At 45.9% G+C, this 25,323-nt stretch overlaps 16 non-coding genes and 1 pseudogene across 16 annotated transcripts; 10 read left to right on the top strand and 7 right to left on the bottom strand.

Annotated features, from left to right (window-relative positions):
• The first annotated feature begins 5,664 nt into the window (after positions 1-5,664).
• Positions 5,665-5,828, top strand: LOC134999717 (U1 spliceosomal RNA). Its single transcript, XR_010201792.1, has one exon. It is a non-coding gene; the product is annotated as a U1 spliceosomal RNA (small nuclear RNA).
• A 152-nt stretch (positions 5,829-5,980) lies between these two features.
• On the top strand, positions 5,981-6,143 carry LOC134999967 (U1 spliceosomal RNA). The gene has a single exon (XR_010202030.1). It is a non-coding gene; the product is annotated as a U1 spliceosomal RNA (small nuclear RNA).
• Positions 6,144-6,814: 671 nt separating this feature from the next.
• LOC134999762 (U1 spliceosomal RNA) lies at positions 6,815-6,978 on the top strand. Its single transcript, XR_010201835.1, has one exon. It is a non-coding gene; the product is annotated as a U1 spliceosomal RNA (small nuclear RNA).
• Positions 6,979-7,130: 152 nt separating this feature from the next.
• On the top strand, positions 7,131-7,293 carry LOC135000050 (U1 spliceosomal RNA). Its single transcript, XR_010202088.1, has one exon. It is a non-coding gene; the product is annotated as a U1 spliceosomal RNA (small nuclear RNA).
• A 674-nt stretch (positions 7,294-7,967) lies between these two features.
• Positions 7,968-8,131, top strand: LOC134999803 (U1 spliceosomal RNA). The gene has a single exon (XR_010201874.1). It is a non-coding gene; the product is annotated as a U1 spliceosomal RNA (small nuclear RNA).
• Positions 8,132-8,283: 152 nt separating this feature from the next.
• LOC134999432 (U1 spliceosomal RNA) lies at positions 8,284-8,446 on the top strand. Its single transcript, XR_010201531.1, has one exon. It is a non-coding gene; the product is annotated as a U1 spliceosomal RNA (small nuclear RNA).
• Positions 8,447-9,101: 655 nt separating this feature from the next.
• LOC134999691 (U1 spliceosomal RNA) lies at positions 9,102-9,265 on the top strand. The gene has a single exon (XR_010201767.1). It is a non-coding gene; the product is annotated as a U1 spliceosomal RNA (small nuclear RNA).
• Positions 9,266-18,513: 9,248 nt separating this feature from the next.
• On the bottom strand, positions 18,514-18,676 carry LOC135000055 (U1 spliceosomal RNA). The gene has a single exon (XR_010202092.1). It is a non-coding gene; the product is annotated as a U1 spliceosomal RNA (small nuclear RNA).
• Positions 18,677-18,828: 152 nt separating this feature from the next.
• Positions 18,829-18,992, bottom strand: LOC134999836 (U1 spliceosomal RNA). Its single transcript, XR_010201906.1, has one exon. It is a non-coding gene; the product is annotated as a U1 spliceosomal RNA (small nuclear RNA).
• Positions 18,993-19,667: 675 nt separating this feature from the next.
• LOC134999333 (U1 spliceosomal RNA) lies at positions 19,668-19,830 on the bottom strand. The gene has a single exon (XR_010201446.1). It is a non-coding gene; the product is annotated as a U1 spliceosomal RNA (small nuclear RNA).
• A 152-nt stretch (positions 19,831-19,982) lies between these two features.
• On the bottom strand, positions 19,983-20,146 carry LOC134999665 (U1 spliceosomal RNA). The gene has a single exon (XR_010201743.1). It is a non-coding gene; the product is annotated as a U1 spliceosomal RNA (small nuclear RNA).
• Positions 20,147-20,820: 674 nt separating this feature from the next.
• On the bottom strand, positions 20,821-20,983 carry LOC135000017 (U1 spliceosomal RNA). The gene has a single exon (XR_010202058.1). It is a non-coding gene; the product is annotated as a U1 spliceosomal RNA (small nuclear RNA).
• A 152-nt stretch (positions 20,984-21,135) lies between these two features.
• Positions 21,136-21,299, bottom strand: LOC134999779 (U1 spliceosomal RNA). The gene has a single exon (XR_010201851.1). It is a non-coding gene; the product is annotated as a U1 spliceosomal RNA (small nuclear RNA).
• A 593-nt stretch (positions 21,300-21,892) lies between these two features.
• On the bottom strand, positions 21,893-22,020 carry LOC134999474 (U1 spliceosomal RNA; annotated as a pseudogene).
• Positions 22,021-22,164: 144 nt separating this feature from the next.
• On the top strand, positions 22,165-22,280 carry LOC134999495 (U5 spliceosomal RNA). The gene has a single exon (XR_010201574.1). It is a non-coding gene; the product is annotated as a U5 spliceosomal RNA (small nuclear RNA).
• A 270-nt stretch (positions 22,281-22,550) lies between these two features.
• LOC134999553 (U5 spliceosomal RNA) lies at positions 22,551-22,666 on the top strand. Its single transcript, XR_010201631.1, has one exon. It is a non-coding gene; the product is annotated as a U5 spliceosomal RNA (small nuclear RNA).
• Positions 22,667-22,952: 286 nt separating this feature from the next.
• On the top strand, positions 22,953-23,068 carry LOC134999597 (U5 spliceosomal RNA). Its single transcript, XR_010201675.1, has one exon. It is a non-coding gene; the product is annotated as a U5 spliceosomal RNA (small nuclear RNA).
• The last annotated feature ends 2,255 nt before the right edge of the window (positions 23,069-25,323 follow it).

Genomic DNA, 25,323 nt, shown 5'->3' on the forward strand with positions numbered 1-25,323 from the left:
CTGCATTGTACTTTTGCATTTTTCTCCCAAACGAAAGACACTAGAATGAAAATTTTAAAGCCTCCTTTTAGTGCTTCATCTACACGTAATAGCCCTGAATTTTCCAATGCCTATCTCTTTGCAAAAGAGAGATATCGGCAAGGAAATGCTGTATTGTACCTTTACATTTTTCTCCCAAACGAAAGACACTAGAATGAAAATTTTAAAGCCTCCTGTTAGTGCTTCATCTACACGTTATAGCCCTGCATTTTCCAATGCCTATCTCTTTGCAAAAGAGAGATATCGGCAAGGAAAAGCTGCATTGTACTTTTGCATTTTTCTCCCAAACGAAAGACACTAGAATGAAAATTTTAAAGCCTCCTGTTAGTGCTTCATCTACACGTTATAGCCCTGAATTTTCCAATGCCTAGCTCTTTGCAAAAGAGAGATATTGTCAAGGAAAAGCTGTATTGTACCTTTGCATTTTTCTCCCAAACGAAAGACACTAAAATGAAAATTTTAAAGCCTCCTGTTAGTGCTTCATCTACACGGTATAGCCCTGAATTTTCCAATGCCTATCTCTTTGCAAAAGAGAGATATCGGCAAGGAAAAACTGTATTGTACCTTTGCATTTTTCTCCCAAACGAAAGACACTAGAATGAAAATTTTAAAGCCTCCTGTTAGTGCTTCATCTACACGTTATAGCCCTGAATTTTCCAATGCCTATCTCTTTGCAAAAGAGAGATATCGGCAAGGAAAAGCTGTATTGTACCTTTGCATTTTTCTCCCAAACGAAGGACACTAGAATGAAAATTTAAAAGCCTCCTGTTAGTGCTTCATCTACACGGTATAGCCCTGAATTTTCCAATGCCTAGCTCTTTGCAAAAGAGAGATATCGGCAAGGAAAAGCTGTATTGTACCTTTGCATTTTTCTCCCAAACGAAGGACACTAGAATGAAAATTTTAAAGCCTCCTGTTAGTGCTTCATCTACACGGTATAGCCCTGAATTTTCCAATGCCTAGCTCTTTGCAAAAGAGAGATATCGGCAAGGAAAAACTGTATTGTACCTTTGCATTTTTCTCCCAAACGAAAGACACTAGAATGAAAATTTTAAAGCCTCCTGTTAGTGCTTCATCTACACGTTATAGCCCTGAATTTTCCAATGCCTAGCTCTTTGCAAAAGAGAGATATTGGCAAGGAAAAGCTGTATTGTACCTTTGCATTTTTCTCCCAAACGAAAGACACTAGAATGAAAATTTTAAAGCCTCCTGTTAGTGCTTCATCTACACGTTATAGCCCTGAATTTTCCAATGCCTATCTCTTTGCAAAAGAGAGATATCGGCAAGGAAAAGCTGTATTGTACCTTTGCATTTTTCTCCCAAACGAAGGACACTAGAATGAAAATTTTAAAGCCTCCTATTAGTGCTTCATCTACACGTTATAGCCCTGAATTTTCCAATGCCTATCTCTTTGCAAAAGAGAGATATCGGCAAGGAAAAGCTGTATTGTACCTTTGCATTTTTCTCCCAAACGAAGGACACTAGAATGAAAATTTTAAAGCCTCCTGTTAGTGCTTCATCTACACGTTATAGCCCTGCATTTTCCAATGCCTATCTCTTTGCAAAAGAGAGATATCGGCAAGGAAAAGCTGTATTGTACCTTTGAATTTTTCTCCCAAACGAAAGACACTAGAATGAAAATTTTAAAGCCTCCTGTTAGTGCTTCATCTACACGTTATAGCCCTGAATTTTCCAATGCCTATCTCTTTGCAAAAGAGAGATATCGGCAAGGAAATGCTGTATTGTACCTTTGCATTTTTCTCCCAAACGAAAGACACTAGAATGAAAATTTTAAAGCCTCCTGTTAGTGCTTCATCTACACGTTATAGCCCTGCATTTTCCAATGCCTATCTCTTTGCAAAAGAGAGATATCGGCAAGGAAAAGCTGCATTGTACTTTTGCATTTTTCTCCCAAACGAAAGACACTAGAATGAAAATTTTAAAGCCTCCTTTTAGTGCTTCATCTACACGTAATAGCCCTGAATTTTCCAATGCCTATCTCTTTGCAAAAGAGAGATATCGGCAAGGAAATGCTGTATTGTACCTTTGCATTTTTCTCCCAAACGAAAGACACTAGAATGAAAATTTTAAAGCCTCCTGTTAGTGCTTCATCTACACGTTATAGCCCTGCATTTTCCAATGCCTATCTCTTTGCAAAAGAGAGATATCGACAAGGAAAAGCTGCATTGTACTTTTGCATTTTTCTCCCAAACGAAAGACACTAGAATGAAAATTTTAAAGCCTCCTTTTAGTGCTTCATCTACACGTAATAGCCCTGAATTTTCCAATGCCTATCTCTTTGCAAAAGAGAGATATCGGCAAGGAAATGCTGTATTGTACCTTTACATTTTTCTCCCAAACGAAAGACACTAGAATGAAAATTTTAAAGCCTCCTGTTAGTGCTTCATCTACACGTTATAGCCCTGCATTTTCCAATGCCTATCTCTTTGCAAAAGAGAGATATCGGCAAGGTAAAGCTGCATTGTACTTTTGCATTTTTCTCCCAAACGAAAGACACTAGAATGAAAATTTTAAAGCCTCCTGTTAGTGCTTCATCTACACGTTATAGCCCTGAATTTTCCAATGCCTAGCTCTTTGCAAAAGAGAGATATTGTCAAGGAAAAGCTGTATTGTACCTTTGCATTTTTCTCCCAAACGAAAGACACTAAAATGAAAATTTTAAAGCCTCCTGTTAGTGCTTCATCTACACGGTATAGCCCTGAATTTTCCAATGCCTATCTCTTTGCAAAAGAGAGATATCGGCAAGGAAAAACTGTATTGTACCTTTGCATTTTTCTCCCAAACGAAAGACACTAGAATGAAAATTTTAAAGCCTCCTGTTAGTGCTTCATCTACACGTTATAGCCCTGAATTTTCCAATGCCTATCTCTTTGCAAAAGAGAGATATCGGCAAGGAAAAGCTGTATTGTACCTTTGCATTTTTCTCCCAAACGAAGGACACTAGAATGAAAATTTAAAAGCCTCCTGTTAGTGCTTCATCTACACGGTATAGCCCTGAATTTTCCAATGCCTAGCTCTTTGCAAAAGAGAGATATCGGCAAGGAAAAGCTGTATTGTACCTTTGCATTTTTCTCCCAAACGAAGGACACTAGAATGAAAATTTTAAAGCCTCCTGTTAGTGCTTCATCTACACGGTATAGCCCTGAATTTTCCAATGCCTAGCTCTTTGCAAAAGAGAGATATCGGCAAGGAAAAACTGTATTGTACCTTTGCATTTTTCTCCCAAACGAAAGACACTAGAATGAAAATTTTAATGCCTCCTGTTAGTGCTTCATCTACACGTTATAGCCCTGAATTTTCCAATGCCTAGCTCTTTGCAAAAGAGAGATATTGGCAAGGAAAAGCTGTATTGTACCTTTGCATTTTTCTCCCAAACGAAAGACACTAGAATGAAAATTTTAAAGCCTCCTGTTAGTGCTTCATCTACACGTTATAGCCCTGAATTTTCCAATGCCTATCTCTTTGCAAAAGAGAGATATCGGCAAGGAAAAGCTGCATTGTACTTTTGCATTTTTCTCCCAAACGAAAGACACTAGAATGAAAATTTTAAAGCCTCCTTTTAGTGCTTCATCTACACGTAATAGCCCTGAATTTTCCAATGCCTATCTCTTTGCAAAAGAGAGATATCGGCAAGGAAATGCTGTATTGTACCTTTGCATTTTTCTCCCAAACGAAAGACACTAGAATGAAAATTTTAAAGCCTCCTGTTAGTGCTTCATCTACACGTTATAGCCCTGCATTTTTCAATGCCTATCTCTTTGCAAAAGAGAGATATCGGCAAGGAAAAGCTGCATTGTACTTTTGCATTTTTCTCCCAAACGAAAGACACTAGAATGAAAATTTTAAAGCCTCCTTTTAGTGCTTCATCTACACGTAATAGCCCTGAATTTTCCAATGCCTATCTCTTTGCAAAAGAGAGATATCGGCAAGGAAATGCTGTATTGTACCTTTACATTTTTCTCCCAAACGAAAGACACTAGAATGAAAATTTTAAAGCCTCCTGTTAGTGCTTCATCTACACGTTATAGCCCTGCATTTTCCAATGCCTATCTCTTTGCAAAAGAGAGATATCGGCAAGGAAAAGCTGCATTGTACTTTTGCATTTTTCTCCCAAACGAAAGACACTAGAATGAAAATTTTAAAGCCTCCTGTTAGTGCTTCATCTACACGTTATAGCCCTGAATTTTCCAATGCCTAGCTCTTTGCAAAAGAGAGATATTGGCCCTCATTCCGAGTTGATCGGTCGCAAGGCGATTTTAGCAGAGTTACACACGCTAAGCCGCCGCCTACTGGGAGTGAATCTTAGCTTCATAAAATTGCGACCGATGTATTCGCAATAATGCGATTACTAACTACTTAGCAGTTTCAGAGTAGCTCCAGACTTACTCTGCCTGTGCGATCATTTCAGTGCTTGTCGTTCCTGGTTGACGTCACAAACACACCCAGCGTTCGCACAGGCACTCCCACCGTTTCCCCGGCCACTCCTGCGTTTTTTCCGGAAACTGTAGCGTTTTCAGCCACACGCCCCTGAAACGCCGTGTTTCCGCCCAGTAACACCCATTTCCTGTCAATCACATTACGTTCGCCGGAGCGAAGAAAAAGCCGTGAGTAAAAATACTTTCTTCATAGTAAAGTTACTTGGCGCAGTCGCAGTGCGAACATTGCGCATGCGTACTAAGCGGATTTTCACTGCGATGCGATGAAAAATACCGAGCGAACAACTCGGAATGAGGGCCATTGTCAAGGAAAAGCTGTATTGTACCTTTGCATTTTTCTCCCAAACGAAAGACACTAAAATGAAAATTTTAAAGCCTCCTGTTAGTGCTTCATCTACACGGTATAGCCCTGAATTTTCCAATGCCTATCTCTTTGCAAAAGAGAGATATCGGCAAGGAAAAACTGTATTGTACCTTTGCATTTTTCTCCCAAACGAAAGACACTAGAATGAAAATTGTAAAGCCTCCTGTTAGTGCTTCATCTACACGTTATAGCCCTGCATTTTCCAATGCCTAGCTCTTTGCAAAAGAGAGATATTGGCAAGGAAAAGCTGTATTGTACCTTTGCATTTTTCTCCCAAACGAAAGACACTAGAATGAAAATTTTAAAGCCTCCTGTTAGTGCTTCATCTACACGTTATAGCCCTGAATTTTCCATTGCCTAGCTCTTTGCAAAAGAGAGATATTGGCAAGGAAAAGCTGTATTGTACCTTTGCATTTTTCTCCCAAACGAAGGACACTAGATTGAAAATTTTAAAGCCTCCTATTAGTGCTTCATCTACACGTTATAGCCCTGAATTTTCCAATGCCTAGCTCTTTGCAAAAGAGAGATATCGGCAAGGAAAAGCGGTATTGTACCTTTGCATTTTTTCCCAAACGAAATACACTAGAATGAAAATTTTAAAGCCTCCTGTTAGTGCTTCATCTACACGTTATAGCCCTGAATTTTCCAATGCCTATCTCTTTGCAAAAGAGAGATATCGGCAAGGAAAACCTGTATTGTACCTTTGCATTTTTCTCCCAAACGAAAAATGCTGCCTCAGTTGAATCTCCTTTACTTGACAGAGATGTGCCTGAGCAGCGGCCCTCCCCAGCCCTATCCCAAATCATACTTATTTTGCATAGGCGATACCATGGTCATGAAGATTGTTTTCCCAGGGTGAGGTTCATTCATTGCATTCTGGGTATGCTGACCCCTGTGATTTCCCCAAATGTGGGAAACTCGACTGCATTATTTGTGGTAGTGGGGGACTGTGTTTGTGCTTTCCTCTGGTCAGCTCTGGTAAAAGTCAGATTTCTTTGTCTCAGATCTTCCTCTAGCCTTGTTCTTCTTTCGAGAGTTCCCTTGTGCTGCCTCAGTTGGATCTCCTTCACTTGACAGGGGGGTACCCGAGCAGCGACCCTCCCCAGCTCTAGCCCAAATCCTACTTACCTGCCAGGTGAGATACTATGATCATGAAGGTGCTTCTCCCAGGGCAAGGCTCACCCATTGCACTCTGGGTGTGCTGCTCCTGCGATTTCCCCAAATGTGGGAAACTTGACTGCATAATTTGTGTTTCCCCTGGTCGGCTCTCGTATAATTCAGATCTCTTTGTCTCAGGTCTCTCTCCAGCCTAGTTTGCTGTCTGTTTCCACTTCTCTTTTCTTGAGCTGCTCCCTTCTATGCCCTTGCGCACTATCCTGACTTCTCCCGTCTGCTTACTTTGTGCCTTCCAATGCACAATGCAAACTACAGGTAGTGCTGCAGGGCCCACACCCTTTTACTTGCCGTACAGAGCAGCTCTAGAGCTGTTACAGTGCCCAGCTGCTGCAAGAAATCAGCTTGTATGCTTCAGGGGCTGGGGCATAGCCAACATGAGCCCCACACCGAAGGAGGGTGGAGGTGTTTAATGCGAACTAGGGGTCATCCAAGCGCCGCAAAAGGCCGCCATGCCCTGCACGCCCATTTTCTCTTTTCATATGCAGACGAGGGTTGAAGCCAACTTTGACCCACTGCTTGGATGACATCACCATATGCAAATCCATCTGCTGCAGGCCTTCCCCCAGGAATGCTTGCACTAGTTGTTGCATTTGGTTTGTTGTTTGGGGGTGCTTCAGTATTAGGCAGCCTTCTTCCCTCCCATGTTCATCTGAAAATATGTGTTCTCCCTGCAGTTGTTGTCCCCAGATGAGAGTTCCCTTGTGCTGCCTCAGTTGAATCTCCTTTACTTGACAGAGATGTGCCTGAGCAGCGACCCTCCCCAGCCCTATCCCAAATCATACTTATTTTGCATAGGAGATACCATGGTCATGAAGATTGTTCTCCCAGGGTGAGGTTCATTCATTGCATTCTGGGTATGCTGACCCCTGTGATTTCCCCAAATGTGGGTAACTCGACTGCATTATTTGTTGTAGTGGGGGACTGTGTTTGTGTTTTCCTCTGGTCAGCTCTGGTAAAAGTCAGATTTCTTTGTCTCAGATCTTCCTCTAGCCTTGTTCTTCTTTCGAGAGTTCCCTTGTGCTGCCTCAGTTGGATCTCCTTCACTTGACAGGGGGGTGCCCGAGCAGCGACCCTCCCCAGCTCTAGCCCAACTCCTACTTACCTGCCAGGTGAGATACTATGATCATGAAGGTGCTTCTCCCAGGGCAAGGCTCACCCATTGCACTCTGGGTGTGCTGCCCCTGCGATTTCCCCAAATGTGGGAAACTTGACTGCAGAATTTGTGTTTCCCCTGGTCGGCTCTCGTATAATTCAGATCTCTTTGTCTCAGGTCTCTCTACAGCCTAGTTTGCTGTCTGTTTCCACTTCTTTTTTCTTGAGCCCCTCCCTTTTATACCCTTGTGCACTATCCTGACTTCTCCTCCTGTCTGCTTACTTTGTGCCTTCCAATGCACAATGCAAACTACAGGTAGTGCTGCAGGGCCCACACCCTTTTACTTGCCTTACAGAGCAGCTCTGGAGCTGTTACAGTGCCAAGCTGCTGCAAGAAATCAGCTTGAATGCTTCAGGGGCTGGGGCATGGCCAACATGAGACCCACACCGAAGGAGGGTGGGGGTGTTTAATGAAAACTAAGGGTCATCCAAGCACCGCAAAAGGCCGCCATGCCCTGCACGCCCCTTTTCTCTTTTCATATGCAGACGAAGGTTGAAGCCAACTTTGACCCACTGCTTGGATGACATCACCATATGCAAATCCATCTGCGGCAGGCCTTCCCCCAGGAATGCTTGCACTAGTTGTTGCATTTGGTTTGTTGTTTGGGGGTGCTTCAGTATTAGGCAGCCTTCTGCCCTCCCATGTTCATCTGAAAATATGTGTTCTCCCTGCAGTTGTTGTCCCCAGATGAGAGTTCCCTTGTGCTGCCTCAGTTGAATCTCCTTTACTTGACAGAGATGTGCCTGAGCAGCGGCCCTCCCCAGCCCAATCCCAAATCATACTTATTTTGCATAGGAGATACCATGGTCATGAAGATTATTCTCCCAGGGTGAGGTTCATTCATTGCATTCTGGGTATGCTGACCCCTGTGATTTCCCCAAATGTGGGTAACTCGACTGCATTATTTGTGGTAGCGGGGGACTGTGTTTGTGTTTTCCTCTGGTCAGCTCTGGTAAAAGTCAGATTTCTTTGTTTCAGATCTTCCTCTAGCCTTGTTCTTCTTTCGAGAGTTCCCTTGTGCTGCCTCAGTTGGATCTCCTTCACTTGACAGGGGGGTGCCCGAGCAGCGACCCTCCCCAGCTCAAGCCCAACTCCTACTTACCTGCCAGGTGAGATACTATGATCATGAAGGTGCTTCTCCCAGGGCAAGGCTCACCCATTGCACTCTCGGTGTGCTGCCCCTGCGATTTCCCCAAATGTGGGAAACTTGACTGCATCATTTGTGTTTCCCCTGGTCGGCTCTCGTATAATTCAGATCTCTTTGTCTCAGGTCTCTCTCCAGCCTAGTTTGCTGTCTGTTTCCACTTCTTTTTTCTTGAGCCCCTCCCTTTTATACCCTTGTGCACTATCCTGACTTCTCCTCCTGTCTGCTTACTTTGTGCCTTCCAATGCACAATGCAAACTACACACCCTTTTACTTGCCTTACAGAGCAGCTCTGGAGCTGTTACAGTGCCAAGCTGCTGTAAGAAATCAGCTTGAATGCTTCAGGGGCTGGGGCATTGTCAACATGAGCCCCACACCGAAGGAGGGTGGGGGTGTTTAATGCGAACTAAGGGTCATCCAAGCGCCGCAAAAGGCCGCCATGCCCTGCATACCCCTTTTCTCTTTTCATATGCAGATGAGGGTTCCAGCCAACTTTGGCCCACTGCTTGGATGACATCACCGTATGCAAATCCGTCTTCTGCAGAACTTCCCCCAGGAATGCTTGTACTAGTTGTTGCATTTGGTTTGTTGTTTGGGGGTGCTTCAGTATTAGGCAGCCTTCTACCCTCCCATGTTCATCTGAAAATATGTGTTCTCCCTGCAGTTGTTGTCCCCAGATGAGAGTTCCCTTGTGCTGCCTCAGTTGAATCTCCTTTACTTGACAGAGATGTGCCTGAGCAGCGGCCCTCCCCAGCCCTATCCCAAATCATACTTATTTTGCATAGGCGATACCATGGTCATGAAGATTGTTCTCCCAGGGTGAGGTTCATTCATTGCATTCTGGGTATGCTGACCCCTGTGATTTCCCCAAATGTGGGAAACTCGACTGCATTATTTGTGGTAGTGGGGGACTGTGTTTGTGCTTTCCTCTGGTCAGCTCTGGTAAAAGTCAGATTTCTTTGTCTCAGATCTTCCTCTAGCCTTGTTCTTCTTTCGAGAGTTCCCTTGTGCTGCCTCAGTTGGATCTCCTTCACTTGACAGGGGGTGCCCGAGCAGCAATCCTCCACAGCTCTGGCCCAACTCCTACTTACCTGCCAGGTGAGATACTATGATCTTCACTGTTAGGGCAATCAGGATGTGGAATTCCCTGCCAGGGAAGGTGGTAATGGCGGACTCTGTAATTGGATTTAAAAAAGGAATGGATACATTTCTGAATGAAAAAGCTATCCAAGGTTATAATACTTAAAATATCAACATGGTTAATCCGGGGGTAACATGAGTTGTAGTAGCTAACTAGTCATAAAACATTATTCAGCAAGTATGTAGAATCATCACAACATAAAACAGGTTGAACACGATGGGCAATTTGCCTCTATTCAACCTCAAAAACTATGTTACTATATGTTACTATATTACTATGTTACTGTAGTATACAGAACACCACAATGCAATGAGCAGTGATAGTGAGCACTGATGAGGATACTAGAACTGACACTGAGCAGCAAGATGCAGCACTGGACTATTAGTAATGTACTGTAGTATGCTGAGCACAACAATGCAGCACAAGACAATGAGCAGTGATACTGAGCACTGATGAGGATACTACTGAGAACTGACACTGAGCAGGAGAGACACACTACTAGTATTACTGAGCAGCAATAAGTATCCACTGATACTGAGCACTGATATTGAGATTTCCACTGAGAGAACATAGCCACGTCCTCTCCGCTCTCTCTTCAATGCACGAGTAAAAATGGCGGCAACGCGCAGCTCTTTATATGGAATCCGAATCTCGCGAGAATCCGACAGCGGGATGATGACATTTTCCCTTGTTCAGGTTTTCCGAGTCAGGCGGGAACAACCGAGCCTGCCTCGTACCAGTGTAAACCACGTGGAGTTCGTGGGGAATTCGGTTCTCGGAGAACCGAACCCGCTCCTCTCTACCTTATACCCATCAATTTTTTTTATTTTCAATCTAAGCCCCTGCAGTTTTCTGTAAGCATCTGCTTTGCTATGATGATCAACAAGTCACAAGGGCAAACACTCAGGGCTTGAGGCGTAGATCTTAGGACCAGCTGCTACAAGTATGGCAGAGGTGTCACTATCACTGGTGACACCCAGAGAGGTGGCGAGGGAGATTGTAATGCAGTGCGCGCAGATAAGCAGCGCAATGGTAAAAAGGAGGCATGGTTTCATAGGTAGGGGCGTGGCCTGGTGGCCTGAATCTACATTTTGTTGCTCCGGGTGTCCCGGGGGTTGGGGGCTGCACCGGGGACTAGTGTGTGAGCGGTGCTGGCTCCTGCACAGTGACATGGCATGGCCACTAGAGATGTGCACCGGAAATTTTTCGGGTTTTGTGTTTTGGTTTTGGGTTCGGTTCCGCGGCCGTGTTTTGGGTTCGAACGCGTTTTGGCTAAACCTCACCGAATTTTTTTTGTCGGATTCGGGTGTGTTTTGGATTCGGGTGTTTTTTTCAAAAAACCCTAAAAAACAGCTTAAATCATAGAATTTGGGAGTCATTTTGATCCCAAAGTATTATTAACCTCAATAACCATAATTTCCACTCATTTTCAGTCTATTCTTAACACCTCACACCTCACAATATTATTTTTAGTCCTAAAATTTGCACCGAGGTCGCTGGATGACTAAGCTCAGTGACCCAAGTGGCCGACACAAACACCTGGCCCATATAGGAGTGGCACTGCAGTGTCACGCATGATGGCCCTTCCAAAAAACACTCCCCAAACAGCACATGACGCAAAGAAAAAAAGAGGCGCAATGAGGTAGCTGTGTGACTAAGCTCAGCGACCCAAGTGGCCGACACAAACACCTGGCCCATCTAGGAGTGGCACTGCAGTGTCACGCAGGATGGCCCTTCCAAAAAACACTCCACAAACAGCACATGACGCAAAGAAAAAAAGAGGCGCAATGAGGTAGCTGTGTGACTAAGCTCAGCGACCCAAGTGGCCGACACAAACACCTGGCCCATCTAGGAGTGGCACTGCAGTGTCACGCAGGATGGCCCTTCCAAAAACACTCCCCAAACAGCACATGACGCAAAGAAAAAAAGAGGCGCAATGAGGTAGCTGTGTGACTAAGCTCAGCGACCCAAGTGGCCGACACAAACACCTGGCCCATCTAGGAGTGGCACTGCAGTGTCACGCATGATGGCCCTTCCAAAAAACACTCCCCAAACAGCACATGACGCAAAGAAAAAAAGAGGCGCAATGAGGTAGCTGTGTGACTAAGCTCAGCGACCCAAGTGGCCGACACAAACACCTGGCCCATCTAGGAGTGGCACTGCAGTGTCACGCAGGATGGCCCTTCCAAAAAACACTCCCCAAACAGCACATGACGCAAAGAAAAAAAGAGGCGCAATGAGGTAGCTGTGTGACTAAGCTCAGCGACCCAAGTGGCCGACACAAACACCTGGCCCATCTAGGAGTGGCACTGCAGTGTCACGCAGGATGGCCCTTCCAAAAACACTCCCCAAACAGCACATGACGCAAAGAAAAAAAGAGGCGCAATGAGGTAGCTGTGTGACTAAGCTCAGCGACCCAAGTGGCCGACACAAACACCTGGCCCATCTAGGAGTGGCACTGCAGTGTCACGCAGGATGGCCCTTCAAAAAAACACTCCCCAAACAGCACATGACGCAAAGAAAAATAAAAGAAAAAAGAGGTGCAAGGTGGAATTGCCTTGGGCCCTCCCACCCACCCTTATGTTGTATAAACAGGACATGCGCACTTTAACCAACCCATCATTTCAGTGACAGGGTCTGCCACACGACTGTGACTGAAATGACGGGTTGGTTTGGACCCCCACCAAAAAAGAAGCAATTAATCTCTCCTTGCACAAACTGGCTCTATAGAGGCAAGATGTCCACCTCATCATCATCCTCCGATTCATCACCGTGTACATCCCCCTCCTCACAGATTATCAATTCGTCCCCACTGGAATCCACCATCTCAGCTCCCTGTGTACTTTGTGGTGGCAATTGCTGCTGGTCAATGTCTCCACGGAGAAATTGATTATAATTCATTTTAATGAACATCATCTTCTCCACATTTTCTGGAAGTAACCTCGTACGCCGATTGCTGACAAGGTGAGCGGCGGCACTAAACACTCTTTCGGAGTACACACTTGTGGGAGGGCAACTTAGGTAGAATAAAGCCAGTTTGTGCAAGGGCCTCCAAATTGCCTCTTTTTCCTGCCAGTATACGTACGGACTGTCTGACGTGCCTACTTGGATGCGGTCACTCATATAATCCTCCACCATTCTTTCAATGGTGATAGAATCATATGCAGTGACAGTAGACGACATGTCCGTAATCGTTGGCAGGTCCTTCAGTCCGGACCAGATGTCAGCATCAGCAGTCGCTCCAGACTGCCCTGCATCACCGCCAGCGGGTGGGCTCGGAATTCTGAGCCTTTTCCTCGCACCCCCAATTGCGGGAGAATGTGAAGGAGGAGCTGTTGACCGATCAAGTTCCGCTTGACTTGATAATTTTCTCACCAGCAGGTCTTTGAACCCCTGCAGACTTGTGTCTGCCGGAAAGAGAGATACAACGTAGGTTTTAAATCTAGGATCGAGCACGGTGGCCAAAATGTAGTGCTCTGATTTCAACAGATTGACCACCCGTGAATCCTGGTTAAGCGAATGAAGGGCTCCATCCACAAGTCCCACATGCCTAGCGGAATCGCTCTGTCTTAGCTCCTCCTTCAATGTCTCCAGCTTCTTCTGCAAAAGCCTGATGACGGGAATGACCTGACTCAGGCTGGCAGTGTCTGAACTGACTTCACGTGTGGCAAGTTCAAAAGGTTGCAGAACCTTGCACAACGTTGAAATCATTCTCCACTGCGCTTGAGACAGGTGCATTCCACCTCCTATATCGTGGTCAGATGTATAGGCTTGAATGGCCTTTTGCTGCTCCTCCATCCTCTGAAGCATATAGAGGGTTGAATTCCACCTCGTTACCACTTCTTGCTTCAGATGATGGCAGGGCAGGTTCAGGCGTTTTTGGTGTTGCTCCAGTCTTCTGTACGTGGTGCCTGTACGCCGAAAGTGTCCCGCAATTCTTGTGGCCACCGACAGCATCTCTTGCACGCCCCTGTCATTTTTTAAATAATTCTGCACCACCAAATTCAAGGTATGTGCAAAACATGGGACGTGCTGGAATTTGCCCAGATATAATGCACGCACAATATTGCTGGCGTTGTCCGATGCCACAAATCCACAGGAGAGTCCAATTGGGGTAAGCCATTCTGTGATGATTTTCCTTAGTTGCCGTAAGAGGTTTTCAGCTGTGTGCGTATTCTGGAAAGCGGTGATACAAAGCATAGCCTGCCTAGGAAAGAGTTGGCGTTTGCGAGATGCTGCTACTGGTGCCGCCGCTGCTGTTCTTGCGGCGGGAGTCAATACATCTACCCAGTGGGCTGTCACAGTCATATAGTCCTGAGTCTGCCCTGCTCCACTTGTCCACATGTCCGTGGTTAAGTGGACATTGGGTACAACTGCATTTTTTAGGACACTGGTGAGTCTTTTTCTGAGGTCTGTGTACATTTTTGGTATCGCCTGCCTAGAGAAATGGAACCTAGGTGGTATTTGGTACCGGGGACACAGTACCTCAATCAAGTCTATAGTTGGCTCTGAAGTAATGATGGATACCGGAACCACGTTTCTCACTGCCCAGGATGCCAAGGCCTCAGTTATCCGCTTTGCAGCAGGATGACTGCTGTGATATTTCATCTTCCTTGCAAAGGACTGTTGGACAGTCAATTGCTTGGTGGAAGTAGTAAAAGTGGTCTTACGACTTCCCCTCTGGGATGACCATCGGCTCCCAGCAGCAACAACAGCAGCGCCAGCAGCAGTAGGCGTTACACTCAAGGATGCATCGGAGGAATCCCAGGCAGGAGAGAACTCGTCAGAATTGCCAGTGACATGGCCTGCAGGACTATTGGCATTCCTGGGGAAGGAGGAAATTGACACTGAGGGAGTTGGTGGGGTGGTTTGCGTGAGCTTGGTTACAAGAGGAAGGGATTTACTGGTCAGTGGACTGCTTCCGCTGTCGCCCAAAGTTTTTGAACTTGTCACTGACTTATGATGAATGCGCTGCAGGTGACGTATAAGGGAGGATGTTCCGAGGTGGTTAACGTCCTTACCCCTACTTATTACAGCTTGACAAAGGCAACACACGGCTTGACACCTGTTGTCCGCATTTCTGTTGAAATACTTCCACACCGAAGAGCTGATTTTTTTGGTATTTTCACCAGGCATGTCAATGGCCATATTCCTCCCACGGACAACAGGTGTCTCGCCGGGTGCCTGACTTAAACAAACCACCTCACCATCAGAATCCTCCTTGTCAATTTCCTCCCCAGCGCCAGCAACACCCATATCCTCCTCATCCTGGTGTACTTCAACACTGACATCTTCAATCTGACTATCAGGAACTGGACTGCGGGTGCTCCTTCCAGCACTTGCAGGGGGCGTGCAAATGGTGGAAGGTGCATGCTCTTCACGTCCAGTGTTGGGAAGGTCAGGCATCGCAACCGACACAATTGGACTCTCCTTGTGGATTTGTGATTTTGAAGAACGCACAGTTCTTTGCTGTGCTTTTGCCAGCTTAAGTCTTTTCATTTTTCTAGCGAGAGGCTGAGTGCTTCCATCCTCATGTGAAGCTGAACCACTAGCCATGAACATAGGCCAGGGCCTCAGCCGTTCCTTGCCACTCCGTGTGGTAAATGGCATATTGGCAAGTTTACGCTTCTCCTCCGATGATTTTTATTTAGATTTTTGAGTCCTTTTTTTACTGATCTTTTGTGTTTTGGATTTTACATGCTCTGTACTATGACATTGGGCATCGGCCTTGGCAGACGACGTTGATGGAATTTCATCGTCTCGGCCATGACTAGTGGCAGCAGCTTCAGCACGAGGTGGAAGTGGATCTTGATCTTTCCCTATTTTTGGAACCTCAACATTTTTGTTCTCCATATTTTAATAGGCACAACTAAAAGGCACCTCAGGTAAACAATGGAGATGGATGGATACTAGTATACTTATGGATGACGAGTGACTGACGACACAGAGGTAGCTACAGCCGTGGACTACCGTACTGCGTCTGCTAGTATAGAGATGATAATTAATGATATAAAAAAAATATATATATAACTACTGTAGGTATATATAATATAATGACGGACCTGGTGGACACTGTCAGCAGACTGCTAAACTACTAGTATGAAGAAGATAGAAAAAACTTCCACCACAGGTAGGTAGGTATACAATTATGGACGAGCACTGACGACACAGAGATAGCCACAGCCGTGGCCTACCGTACTGCGTCTGCTAGTATAGAGATGATAATTAATGATATAAAAAAAAATATATATAACTACTGTAGGTATATATAATATAATGACGGACCTGGTGGACACTGTCAGCAGACTGCTAAACTACTAGTATGAAGAAGATAGAAAAAAAAACCCACCACAGTTAGGTATACAATTATGGACGAGTGACGACACAGAGGTAGGTACAGCCGTGAACTACCGTACTGCGTCTGCTAGTATAGATAATATACTAAATATATTACTACTGTAGGTATATAATATAATGACGGACCTGGTGGACACTGTCAGCAGACTCCTAAACTACTAGTATGAAGAAGATAGAAAAAAAAACCCCACCACAGGTAGGTATACAATTATGGACGAGCACTGACGACACAGAGGTAGGTACAGCCGTGGACTACCGTACTGCGCCTGCTAGTATAGATAATATAATAAATATATTACTACTGTAGGTATATAATATAATGACGGACCTGGTGGACACTGTCAGCAGACTGCTAAACTACTAGTATGAAGAAGATAAAAAAAAAACCCCACCACAGGTAGGTAGGTATACAATTATGGACGAGCACTGACGACACAGAGATAGCCACAGCCGTGGACTACCGTACTGCGTCTGCTAGTATAGATAATATAATAAATATATTACTACTGTAGGTATATAATATAATGATGGACCTGGTGGACACTGTCAGTAGACTCCTAAACTACTAGTATGAAGAAGATAGAAAAAAAAAAACCCACCACAGGTAGGTAGGTATACAATTATGGACGAGCACTGACGACACAGAGATAGCCACAGCCGTGGACTACCGTACTGCGTCTGCTAATATAGAGATGATAAAGATGAAAAAAAAAATATAACACTACTGCAGATAAATATTTATATAATATATGTATGACGGACCTGCTGGACACTGTCAGCAGAATGCGTTTATAGAATAAAAAAAAAACACCACAGGAGTGTTTAACTTTTTCAGGCAGACAATATACTGGTGGTCACACTGGCAGCAAAAGTGTGCACTGTACTCCTGCTATAACTGCTCCCCAGTCTCCCCCACAATTAAGCTGTGTGAGCAGTGAGCACTCAGCACAGTCAGATATACATAGATGATATATCATGCAGCACACTGAGGCTGAGCACAGATATGGTATGTGTATCGTTTTTTTTCAGGCAGAGAACGGATTATAAATAATAAAACTGGTGGTCACTATCAGCAAAACTCTGCACTACTGAGTACTCCTGACAAGTTCAACTGCTCCCCAAATTAGTAGTAAATCAAATGTCACTTGTCTCTATCTTCTAATCTAAACGGAGAGGACGCCAGCCACGTCCTCTCCCTATCAATCTCAATGCACATGTGAAAATGGCGGCGACGCGCGGCTCCTTATATAGAATCCAAGTCTCGTGAGAATCCGACAGCGGGATGATGACGTTCGGGCGCGCTCGGGTTAACCGAGCAAGGCGGGAGGATCCGAGTCTGCTCGGACCCGTGCAAAAAAGGGTGAAGTTCGGGCGGGTTCGGATTCCGAGGAACCGAACCCGCTCATCTCTTATGGCCACCCAGCATGACGCCTCCCTTCTTGACCATGCTGTAATTGCAGTCGCACTGCAGTTCAGCGTGATCATAAAAAATGGTGTAGCCTCCTGCTGGTGCAGACTATGTGCGCGCAGGAAGCCGCCACCATTTTTGTGATCACAGCGGCTGAATGTGATGTCATACAGCCGCTGTGACCACACCCCCTGTGTCTCCTCCATTGCAGACCCCATTTTGAAGCCTTGCCCCCGCACCGCTCCATCCCTGACTTGGAAATGGAGTGTTGCTGACCCCCCTCTCCCCCCCTGCCCCGATTGACAGGCAGAGCCGGTTGGTGCCTCAGACCAAGATCCTACTCTACACCCCAATGTGAATCCTTGTGGAGTCCTGTGTACCCCACAGAAGAAATTAATGTGTCACACCCATTGGCAGCAACCTTAGAATAGCTGCTGATGGGCACAATTGAGAAAGGAAGGGGGGGGGGGGACATTTGAATCCAGCACATAGATGCAATTCAAATATGTAATTTGTACCTTCCTATTTTAAAATATAATGGATGAACTTCACCCTGTGAGAACAATCTTCATGATCAAGAGATCTCATATGCAAAATAAGTATGAGTTGGGATAGGGCTGGGGAGGGTGGCTGCTCGGCCCCTCCCCCGTCAAGTTAAGGAGATTCAACTGAGGAAGCACAAGGGAACTCTCGTCTGGGGACAACAACTGCAGGGAGACCACATCTTTTCAGATGAACATGGGAGGGTGGAAGGCTGCCTAATACTGAAGCACCATCAAATATCAAACCATATGCAACAACTAGTACAAGCATTCCTGGGGGAAGGTCTGCAGCAGACGGATTTGCATACGGTGATGTCATCCAAGCAGTGGGCCAAAGTTGGCTGGAACCCTCATTTGCATATGAAAAGAGAAAAGGGGCATGCAGGGCATGGCGGCCTTTTGCGGTGCTTGGATGACCCCTAGTTCGCATTAAACACCCCCACCCTCCTTTGGTGTGGGGCTCATGTTGGCTATGCCCCAGCCCCTGAAGCATTCAAGCTGATTTCTTGCAGCAGCTGGGCACTGTAACAGCTCCAGAGCTGCTCTGTAAGGCAACTAAAAGGGTGTGGGCCCTGCAGCACTACCTGTAGTTCGCATTGTGTGTTGGAAGGCACAAAGTAAGCAGACGGGAGAAGTCAGGATAGTGCGCAAGGGCATAGAAGGCAGTGGCTCCAGAAAAGAGAAGTGGAAACAGACAGCAAACTAGGCTGGAGAGAGACCTGAGACAAAGAGATCTGAATTATACGAGAGCCGACCAGGGGAAACACAAATTATGCAATCAAGTTTCCCACATTTGGGGAAATCGCAGGAGCAGCACACCCAGAGTGCAATGGGTGAGCCTTGCCCTGGGAGAAGCACCTTCATGATCATAGTATCTCACCTGGCAGGTAAGTAGGAGTTGGGCTAGAGCTGGGGAGGGTCACTGCTCGGGCACCCCCCTGTCAAGTGAAGGAGATCCAACTGAGGCAGCACAAGGGAACTCTCGAAAGAAGAACAAGGCTAGAGGAATATATGAGACAAAGAAATCTGACTTTTACCAGAGCTGACCAGAGGAAAACACAAACACAGTCCCCCACTACCACAAAAAATGCAGGCGAGTTTCCCACATTTGGGGAAATCACAGGGGTCAGCATACCCAGAATGCAATGAATGAACCTCACCCTGGGTGAACAATCTTCATGACCATGGTGTCTCCTATGCAAAATAAGTATGATTTGGGATAGGGCTTGGAGGGCCGCTGCTCAGGCACATCTCTGTCAAGTAAAGGAGATTCAACTGAGGCAGCACAAGGGAACTCTCATCTGGGGACAACAACTGCAGGGAGAACACATATTTTCAGATGAACATGGGAGGGCAGAAGGCTGCCTAAAACTGAAGCACCCCCAAACAACAAACCAAATGCAACAACTAGTGCAAGCATTCCTGGGGGAAGGCCTGCCGCAGATGGATTTGCATATGGTGATGTCATCCAAGCAGTGGGTCAAAGTTGGCTTCAACCCTCATCTGCATATGAAAAGAGAAAAGGGGCGTGCAGGGCATGGCTGCCTTTTGCGGTGCTTGGATGACCCCTAGTTCGCATTAAACACCCCCACCCACCTTTGGTGTGGGGCTCATGTTGGCCATGCCCCATCCCCTGAAGCATTCAAGCTGATTTCTTGCAGCAGCTGGGCACTGTAACAGCTCCAGAGCTGCTCTGTAAGGCAAGTAAAAGATTGTGTGGGCCCTGCAGCACTACCTGTAGTTTGCATTGTGCATTGGAAGGCACAAAGTAAGCAGACGGGAGGAGAAGTCAGGATAGTGCACAAGGGTATAGAAGGGAGGGGCTCAAGATAAAAGAAGTGGAAACAGACAGCAAACTAGGCTGGAGAAAGACCTGAGACAAAGAGATCTGAATTATACGAGAGCCGACCAGAGGAAACACAAATTATGCAGTCAAGTGTCCCACATTTGGGGAAATCGTAGGAGCAGCACACCCAGAGTGCAATGGGTGAGCCTTGCCCTGGGAGAAGCAACTTCCTGATCATAGTATCTCACCTGGCAGGTAAGTAGGAGTTGGGCTAGAGCTGGGGAGGGTCGCTGCTCGGGCACCCCCCTGTCAAGTGAAGGAGATCCAACTGAGGCAGCACAAAGAAACTCTCGAAAGAAGAACAAGGCTAGAGGAAGATCTGAGACAAAGAAATCTGACTTTTACCAGAGCTGACCAGAGGAAAGCACAAACACAGCCCCCCACTACCACAAATAATGCAGTCGAGTTTCCCACATTTGGGGAAATCACAGGGGTCAGCATACCCAGAATGCAATGAATGAACCTCACCCTGGGAGAACAATCTTCATGACCATGGTAACTCCTATGCAAAATAAGTATGATTTGGGATAGGGCTGGGGAGGGCCGCTGCTCAGGCACATCTCTGTCAAGTAAAGGAGATTCAACTGAGGCAGCACAAGGGAACTCTCATCTGGGTACAACAACTGCAGGGAGAACACATATTTTCAGATGAACATGGGAGGGCAGAAGGCTGCCTAATACTGAAGCATCCCCAAACAACAAACCAAATGCAACAACTAGTAAAAGCATTCCAGGGTGAAGGTCTGCAGAAGACGGATTTGCATACGGTGATGTCATCCAAGCAGTGGGCCAAAGTTGGCTGGAACCCTCATCTGCATATAAAAAGAGAAAAGGGTTATGCAGGGCATGGCGGCCTTTTGCGGCGCTTGGATGACCCCTAGTTTGCATTAAACACCCCCACCCTCCTTCGGTGTGGGGCTCATGTTGGCTATGCCCCAGCCCCTGAAGCATTCAAGCTGATTTCTTGCAGCAGCTGGGCACTGTAACAGCTCCAGAGCTGCTCTGTAAGGCAAGTAAAAGGGTGTGGGCCCTGCAGCACTACCTATAGTTCGCATTGTGCGTTGGAAGGCACAAAGTAAGCAGAAAGGAGGAGAAGTCAGGATAGTGCGCAAGGGCATAGAAGGGAGCGGCTCAAGAAAAGAGAAGTGGAAACAGACAGCAAACTAGGCTGGAGAGAGACCTGAGACAAAGAGATCTGAATTATACGAGAGCCGACCAGGGGAAACACAAATTATGCAGTCAAGTTTCCCAAATTTGGGGAAATCGCAGGAGCAGCACACCCAGAGTGCAATGGGTGAGCCTTGCCCTGGGAGAAGCACCTTCATGATCATAGTATCTCACCTGGCAGGTAAGTAGGAGTTGGGCGAGAGCTGGGGAGGGTCGCTGCTCGGGTACTTCCCTGTAAAGTGAAGGAGATCCAACTGAGGCAGCACAAGGGAACTCTCGAAAGAAGAACAAGGCTAGAGGAAAATCTGAGACAAAGAAATCTGAGTTTTACCAGAGCTGACCAGAGGAAAGCACAAACACAGTCCCCCACTACCACAAATAATGCAGTCGAGTTTCCCACATTTGGGTAAATCACAGGGGTCAGCATACCCAAAATGCAATGAATGAACCTCACCCTGGGAGAACAATCTTCATGACCATGGTATCTCCTATGCAAAATAAGTATGATTTGGGATAGGGCTGGGGAGGGCCGCTGCTCATGCACATCTCTGTCAAGTAAAGGAGATTCAACTGAGGCAGCACAAGGGAACTCTCATCTGGGGACAACAACTGCAGGGAGAACACATTTTTTCAGATGAACATGGGAGGGCAGAAGGCTGCCTAATACTGAAGCACCCCCAAACAACAAACCAAATGCAACAACTAGTACAAGCATTCCTGGGGGAAGTTCTGCAGAAGACGGATTTGCATACGGTGATGTCATCCAAGCAGTGGGCCAAAGTTGGCTGGAACCCTCATCTGCATATGAAAAGAGAAAAGGGGTATGCAGGGCATGGCGGCCTTTTGCGGCGCTTGGATGACCCTTAGTTCGCATTAAACACCCCCACCCTCCTTCGGTGTGGGGCTCATGTTGGCCATGCCCCATCCCCTGAAGCATTCAAGCTGATTTCTTGCAGCAGCTTGGCACTGTAACAGCTCCAGAGCTGCTCTGTAAGGCAAGTAAAAGGGTGTGGGCCCTGCAGCACTACCTGTAGTTTGTATTGTGCATTGGAAGGCACAAAGTAAGCAGACAGGAGGAGAAGTCAGGATAGTGCACAAGGGTATAAAAGCAAGTTTCCCACATTTGGGAAAATCACAGGGGTCAGCATACCCAGAATGCAATGAATGAACCTCACCCTGGGAGAACAATCTTCATGACCATGGTATCTCCTATGCAAAATAAGTATGATTTGGGATAGGGCTGGGGAGGGCCGCTGCTCAGGCACATCTCTGTCAAGTAAAGGAGATTCAACTGAGGCAGCACAAGGGAACTCTCATCTGGGGACAACAACTGCAGGGAGAACACATATTTTCAGATGAAAATCTTGGTCATGCTCTGGTTTCTCTTCAGAACGAACAAATCTTTCGCCTTTTACTAAAGATTTCCGTGGAGAGGAGCAAAACCGAGTTTTATCTCAATTTTTGCATGCCCCATCTTTTTGGGGTTTCTTTTATCGGTTTAAAGATAGAATGAGTGTGCTTTAATGTAAGCTCATTTGCATAGAAATGACAGTAAATGTTTGTTTCTTTTCAAACAGAACTTTCTTGACCATGCTACTTGCTTGAAAGATCTGGGAGCACATGGAATACAGTACAAACCATGCTTATAGCAAGGAGAAGCCAGGTGAGAAATCTGCTTTCTTTCAAGTTGGGCGCTCACTTTGATCTGGATGAGGACTGCTGGCACAGCATTTAGGCGACAGGTGGAATCTTGGTCATGCTCTGGTTTCTCTTCAGAACGAACAAATCTTTCGCCTTTTATTAAAGATTTCTGTGGAGAGGAGCAAAACTGAGTTTTATCTCAATTTTTGCATGCCCCATATTATTGGGGTTTCTTTTATCAGTTTAAAGACAGAACGAGTGTGCTTTCTTGTTAGCTTTAATGTAAGTTTATTTGCATAACAATGACTATAAATGTCTGTTTCTTTTCAAGCAGAACTTTCTTGACCATACTAATTGCTTGAAAGATCTGGGAGCACATGGAAAAGAGTACAAACCATGTTTATAGCAAGGGGAAGCCTGGTGAGAAATCTGCTTTCTTTCATTCAAATTGGGTGCTCACTTTGATCTGAATGAGAACTGCTGGCATGGCACTCAGGCGACAGGTGGAATCTTGGTCATGCTCTGGTTTCTCTTCAGAACTAACAAATATTTCGCCTTTTATTAAAGATTTCCGAGGAGAGGAGCAAAACTGAGTTTTATCTCAATTTTTGCATGCCCCATATTATTGGGGTTTCTTTTATCAGTTTAAAGACAGAACGAGTGTGCTTTCTTGTTAGCTTTAATGTAAGTTTATTTGCATAACAATGACAGTAAATGTTTGTTTCTTTTCAAACAGAACTTTCTTGACCATGCTACTTGCTTGAAAGATCTGGGAGCACATGGAAAACAGTACAAACCATGCAGTATCACAAGAGCCTTTATTTGATCTTTCATGAAGATAGAGCAGAATTGAGGACACGTCAACAATTTCTGCCGAAGGTGGTTCATCTTTCCACATGGTGCCTTTGGCCACTGACACCTTCGTTGAGTCAAAGTCTCTGGCTGTGGTCAGAACTTTGAAAATGTATGTCACCAGAACGGTTCAGATTAGGAAAACAGAGGCTCTGTTTGTCCTGTATGCTCCCAACAGGATTTGGTGTCCTGCTTCCATGCAGACCATTATGCGCTGGATCTGTGGTAAGATTCAGCATGCTCGTTCCACGGCAGGATTGCCGTTACTGAAGTAGGTGAAGACCCATTCTACTAGAAAGGTGGGTTCATCCTTGGCAGCTGGTCGGGGAGTCTCGGCATTGCAACTTTGCCGAGCAGCTATTTAGTAAACACTTTTGCTAAGTTTTACAAGTTTGATACCTTGGCTGATGATAACCTTAAGTTGGGTCATTCGGTGCTGCAGAGTCGTACGCACTCTCCCACCCGTTCAAGAGCTTTGGTATAACCCCATGGTTCTTAATGTGACCCCAGCATCCTCTAGGTCGTATGAGAAAATAGGATTTTAATACCTACCGGTAAATCCTTTTCTCTTAGTCTGTAGAGGATGCTGGGCACCCGTCCCAGTCCATACTGTGTCTGCAGTTATTACTTGTGGTTATACACATGTTGTGTTATGGTTCTGGTCAGCTTTTTGCTGCAATTGCTCATGCCGTTGGCTTGTGTTCTGTTGAATGCCACTTTCTGCGGCATGCTTAAGGTGTGAGCTGGTAAGATGCTCACCTTAGTTTAACAATAAATCCTTTCCTCGAAATGTCCGTCTCCCTGGGCACAGTTCCTATAACTGGAGTCTGGAGGAGGGGCATAGAGGGAGGAGCCAGTTCACACCCTTTGAAAGTCTTAAAGTGCCCATGTCTCTTGCGGATCCCGTCTATACCCCATGGTTCTTAATGTGACCCCAGCATCCTCTACGGACTAAGAGAAAAGAATGCCCTTGCGCACTATCCTGACTTCTCCTCCCGTCTGCTTACTTTGTGCCTTCCAACGCACAATGCGAACTACAGGTGGTGCTGCAGGGCCCACACCCTTTTACTTGCCTTACAGAACAGCTCTGGAGCTGTTACAGTGCCCAGCTGCTGCAAGAAATCAGCTTGAATGCTTCAGGGGATGGGGCATGGCCAACATGAGCCCCACACCAAAGGAGGGTGGGGGTGTTTAATGTGAACTAGGGGTCATCCAAGCACTGCAAAAGGCCGCCATGCCCTGCATGCCCCTTTTCTCTTTTCATATGCAGATGAGGGTTCCAGTCAACTTTGGCCCACTGCTTGGATAACATCACCGTATGCAAATCCGTCTGCTGCAGACCTTCCCCCAGGAATGCTTGTACTAGTTGTTGCATATGGTGCTTCAGTATTAGGCAGCCTTCCGCCCTCCCATGTTCATCTGAAAAGATGTGGTCTCCCTGCAGTTGTTGTCCCCAGACGAGAGTTCCCTTGTGCTTCCTCAGTTGAATCTCCTTAACTTGACGGGGGAGGGGCTGCCCGAGCAGCCACCCTCCCCAGCCCTATCCCAACTCATCCTTATTTTGCATATGAGATCTCTTGATCATGAAGATTGTTCTCACAGGGTGAGGTTCATCCATTATATTTTAAAATAGGAAGGTACAAATTACATATTTGAATTGCATCTATGTGCTGGATTCAAATGTCCCCCCCCCCCCTTCCTTTCTCAATTGTGCCCGTCAGCAGCTATTCTAAGGTTGCTGCCAATGGGTGTGACACATTAATTTCTTCTGTGGGGTACACTGGACTCCACAAGGATTCACATTGGGGTGTAGAGTAGGATCTTGATCTGAGGCACCAACCGGCTCAAAGCTTTTGACTGTTCCCAAGAAGCTCAGTGCATTCTCCTCTATAACCCCGCTTCCATGAACAGGGAGCTCAGTTTGTAGTTGGTGCCTTCAGTAGCAGGCCAATTAACAGGGGCCTGCCTCAGGCAGCCTATTCTTAGCTATTAATTTTAACAAGAAAAGAAGAACTTGTTTTATGAGAATCTACAAG

The sequence above is a fragment of the Pseudophryne corroboree genome, unplaced genomic scaffold, assembly GCF_028390025.1.
Source record: "Pseudophryne corroboree isolate aPseCor3 unplaced genomic scaffold, aPseCor3.hap2 scaffold_150, whole genome shotgun sequence".
NCBI lineage: Eukaryota > Metazoa > Chordata > Amphibia > Anura > Myobatrachidae > Pseudophryne > Pseudophryne corroboree.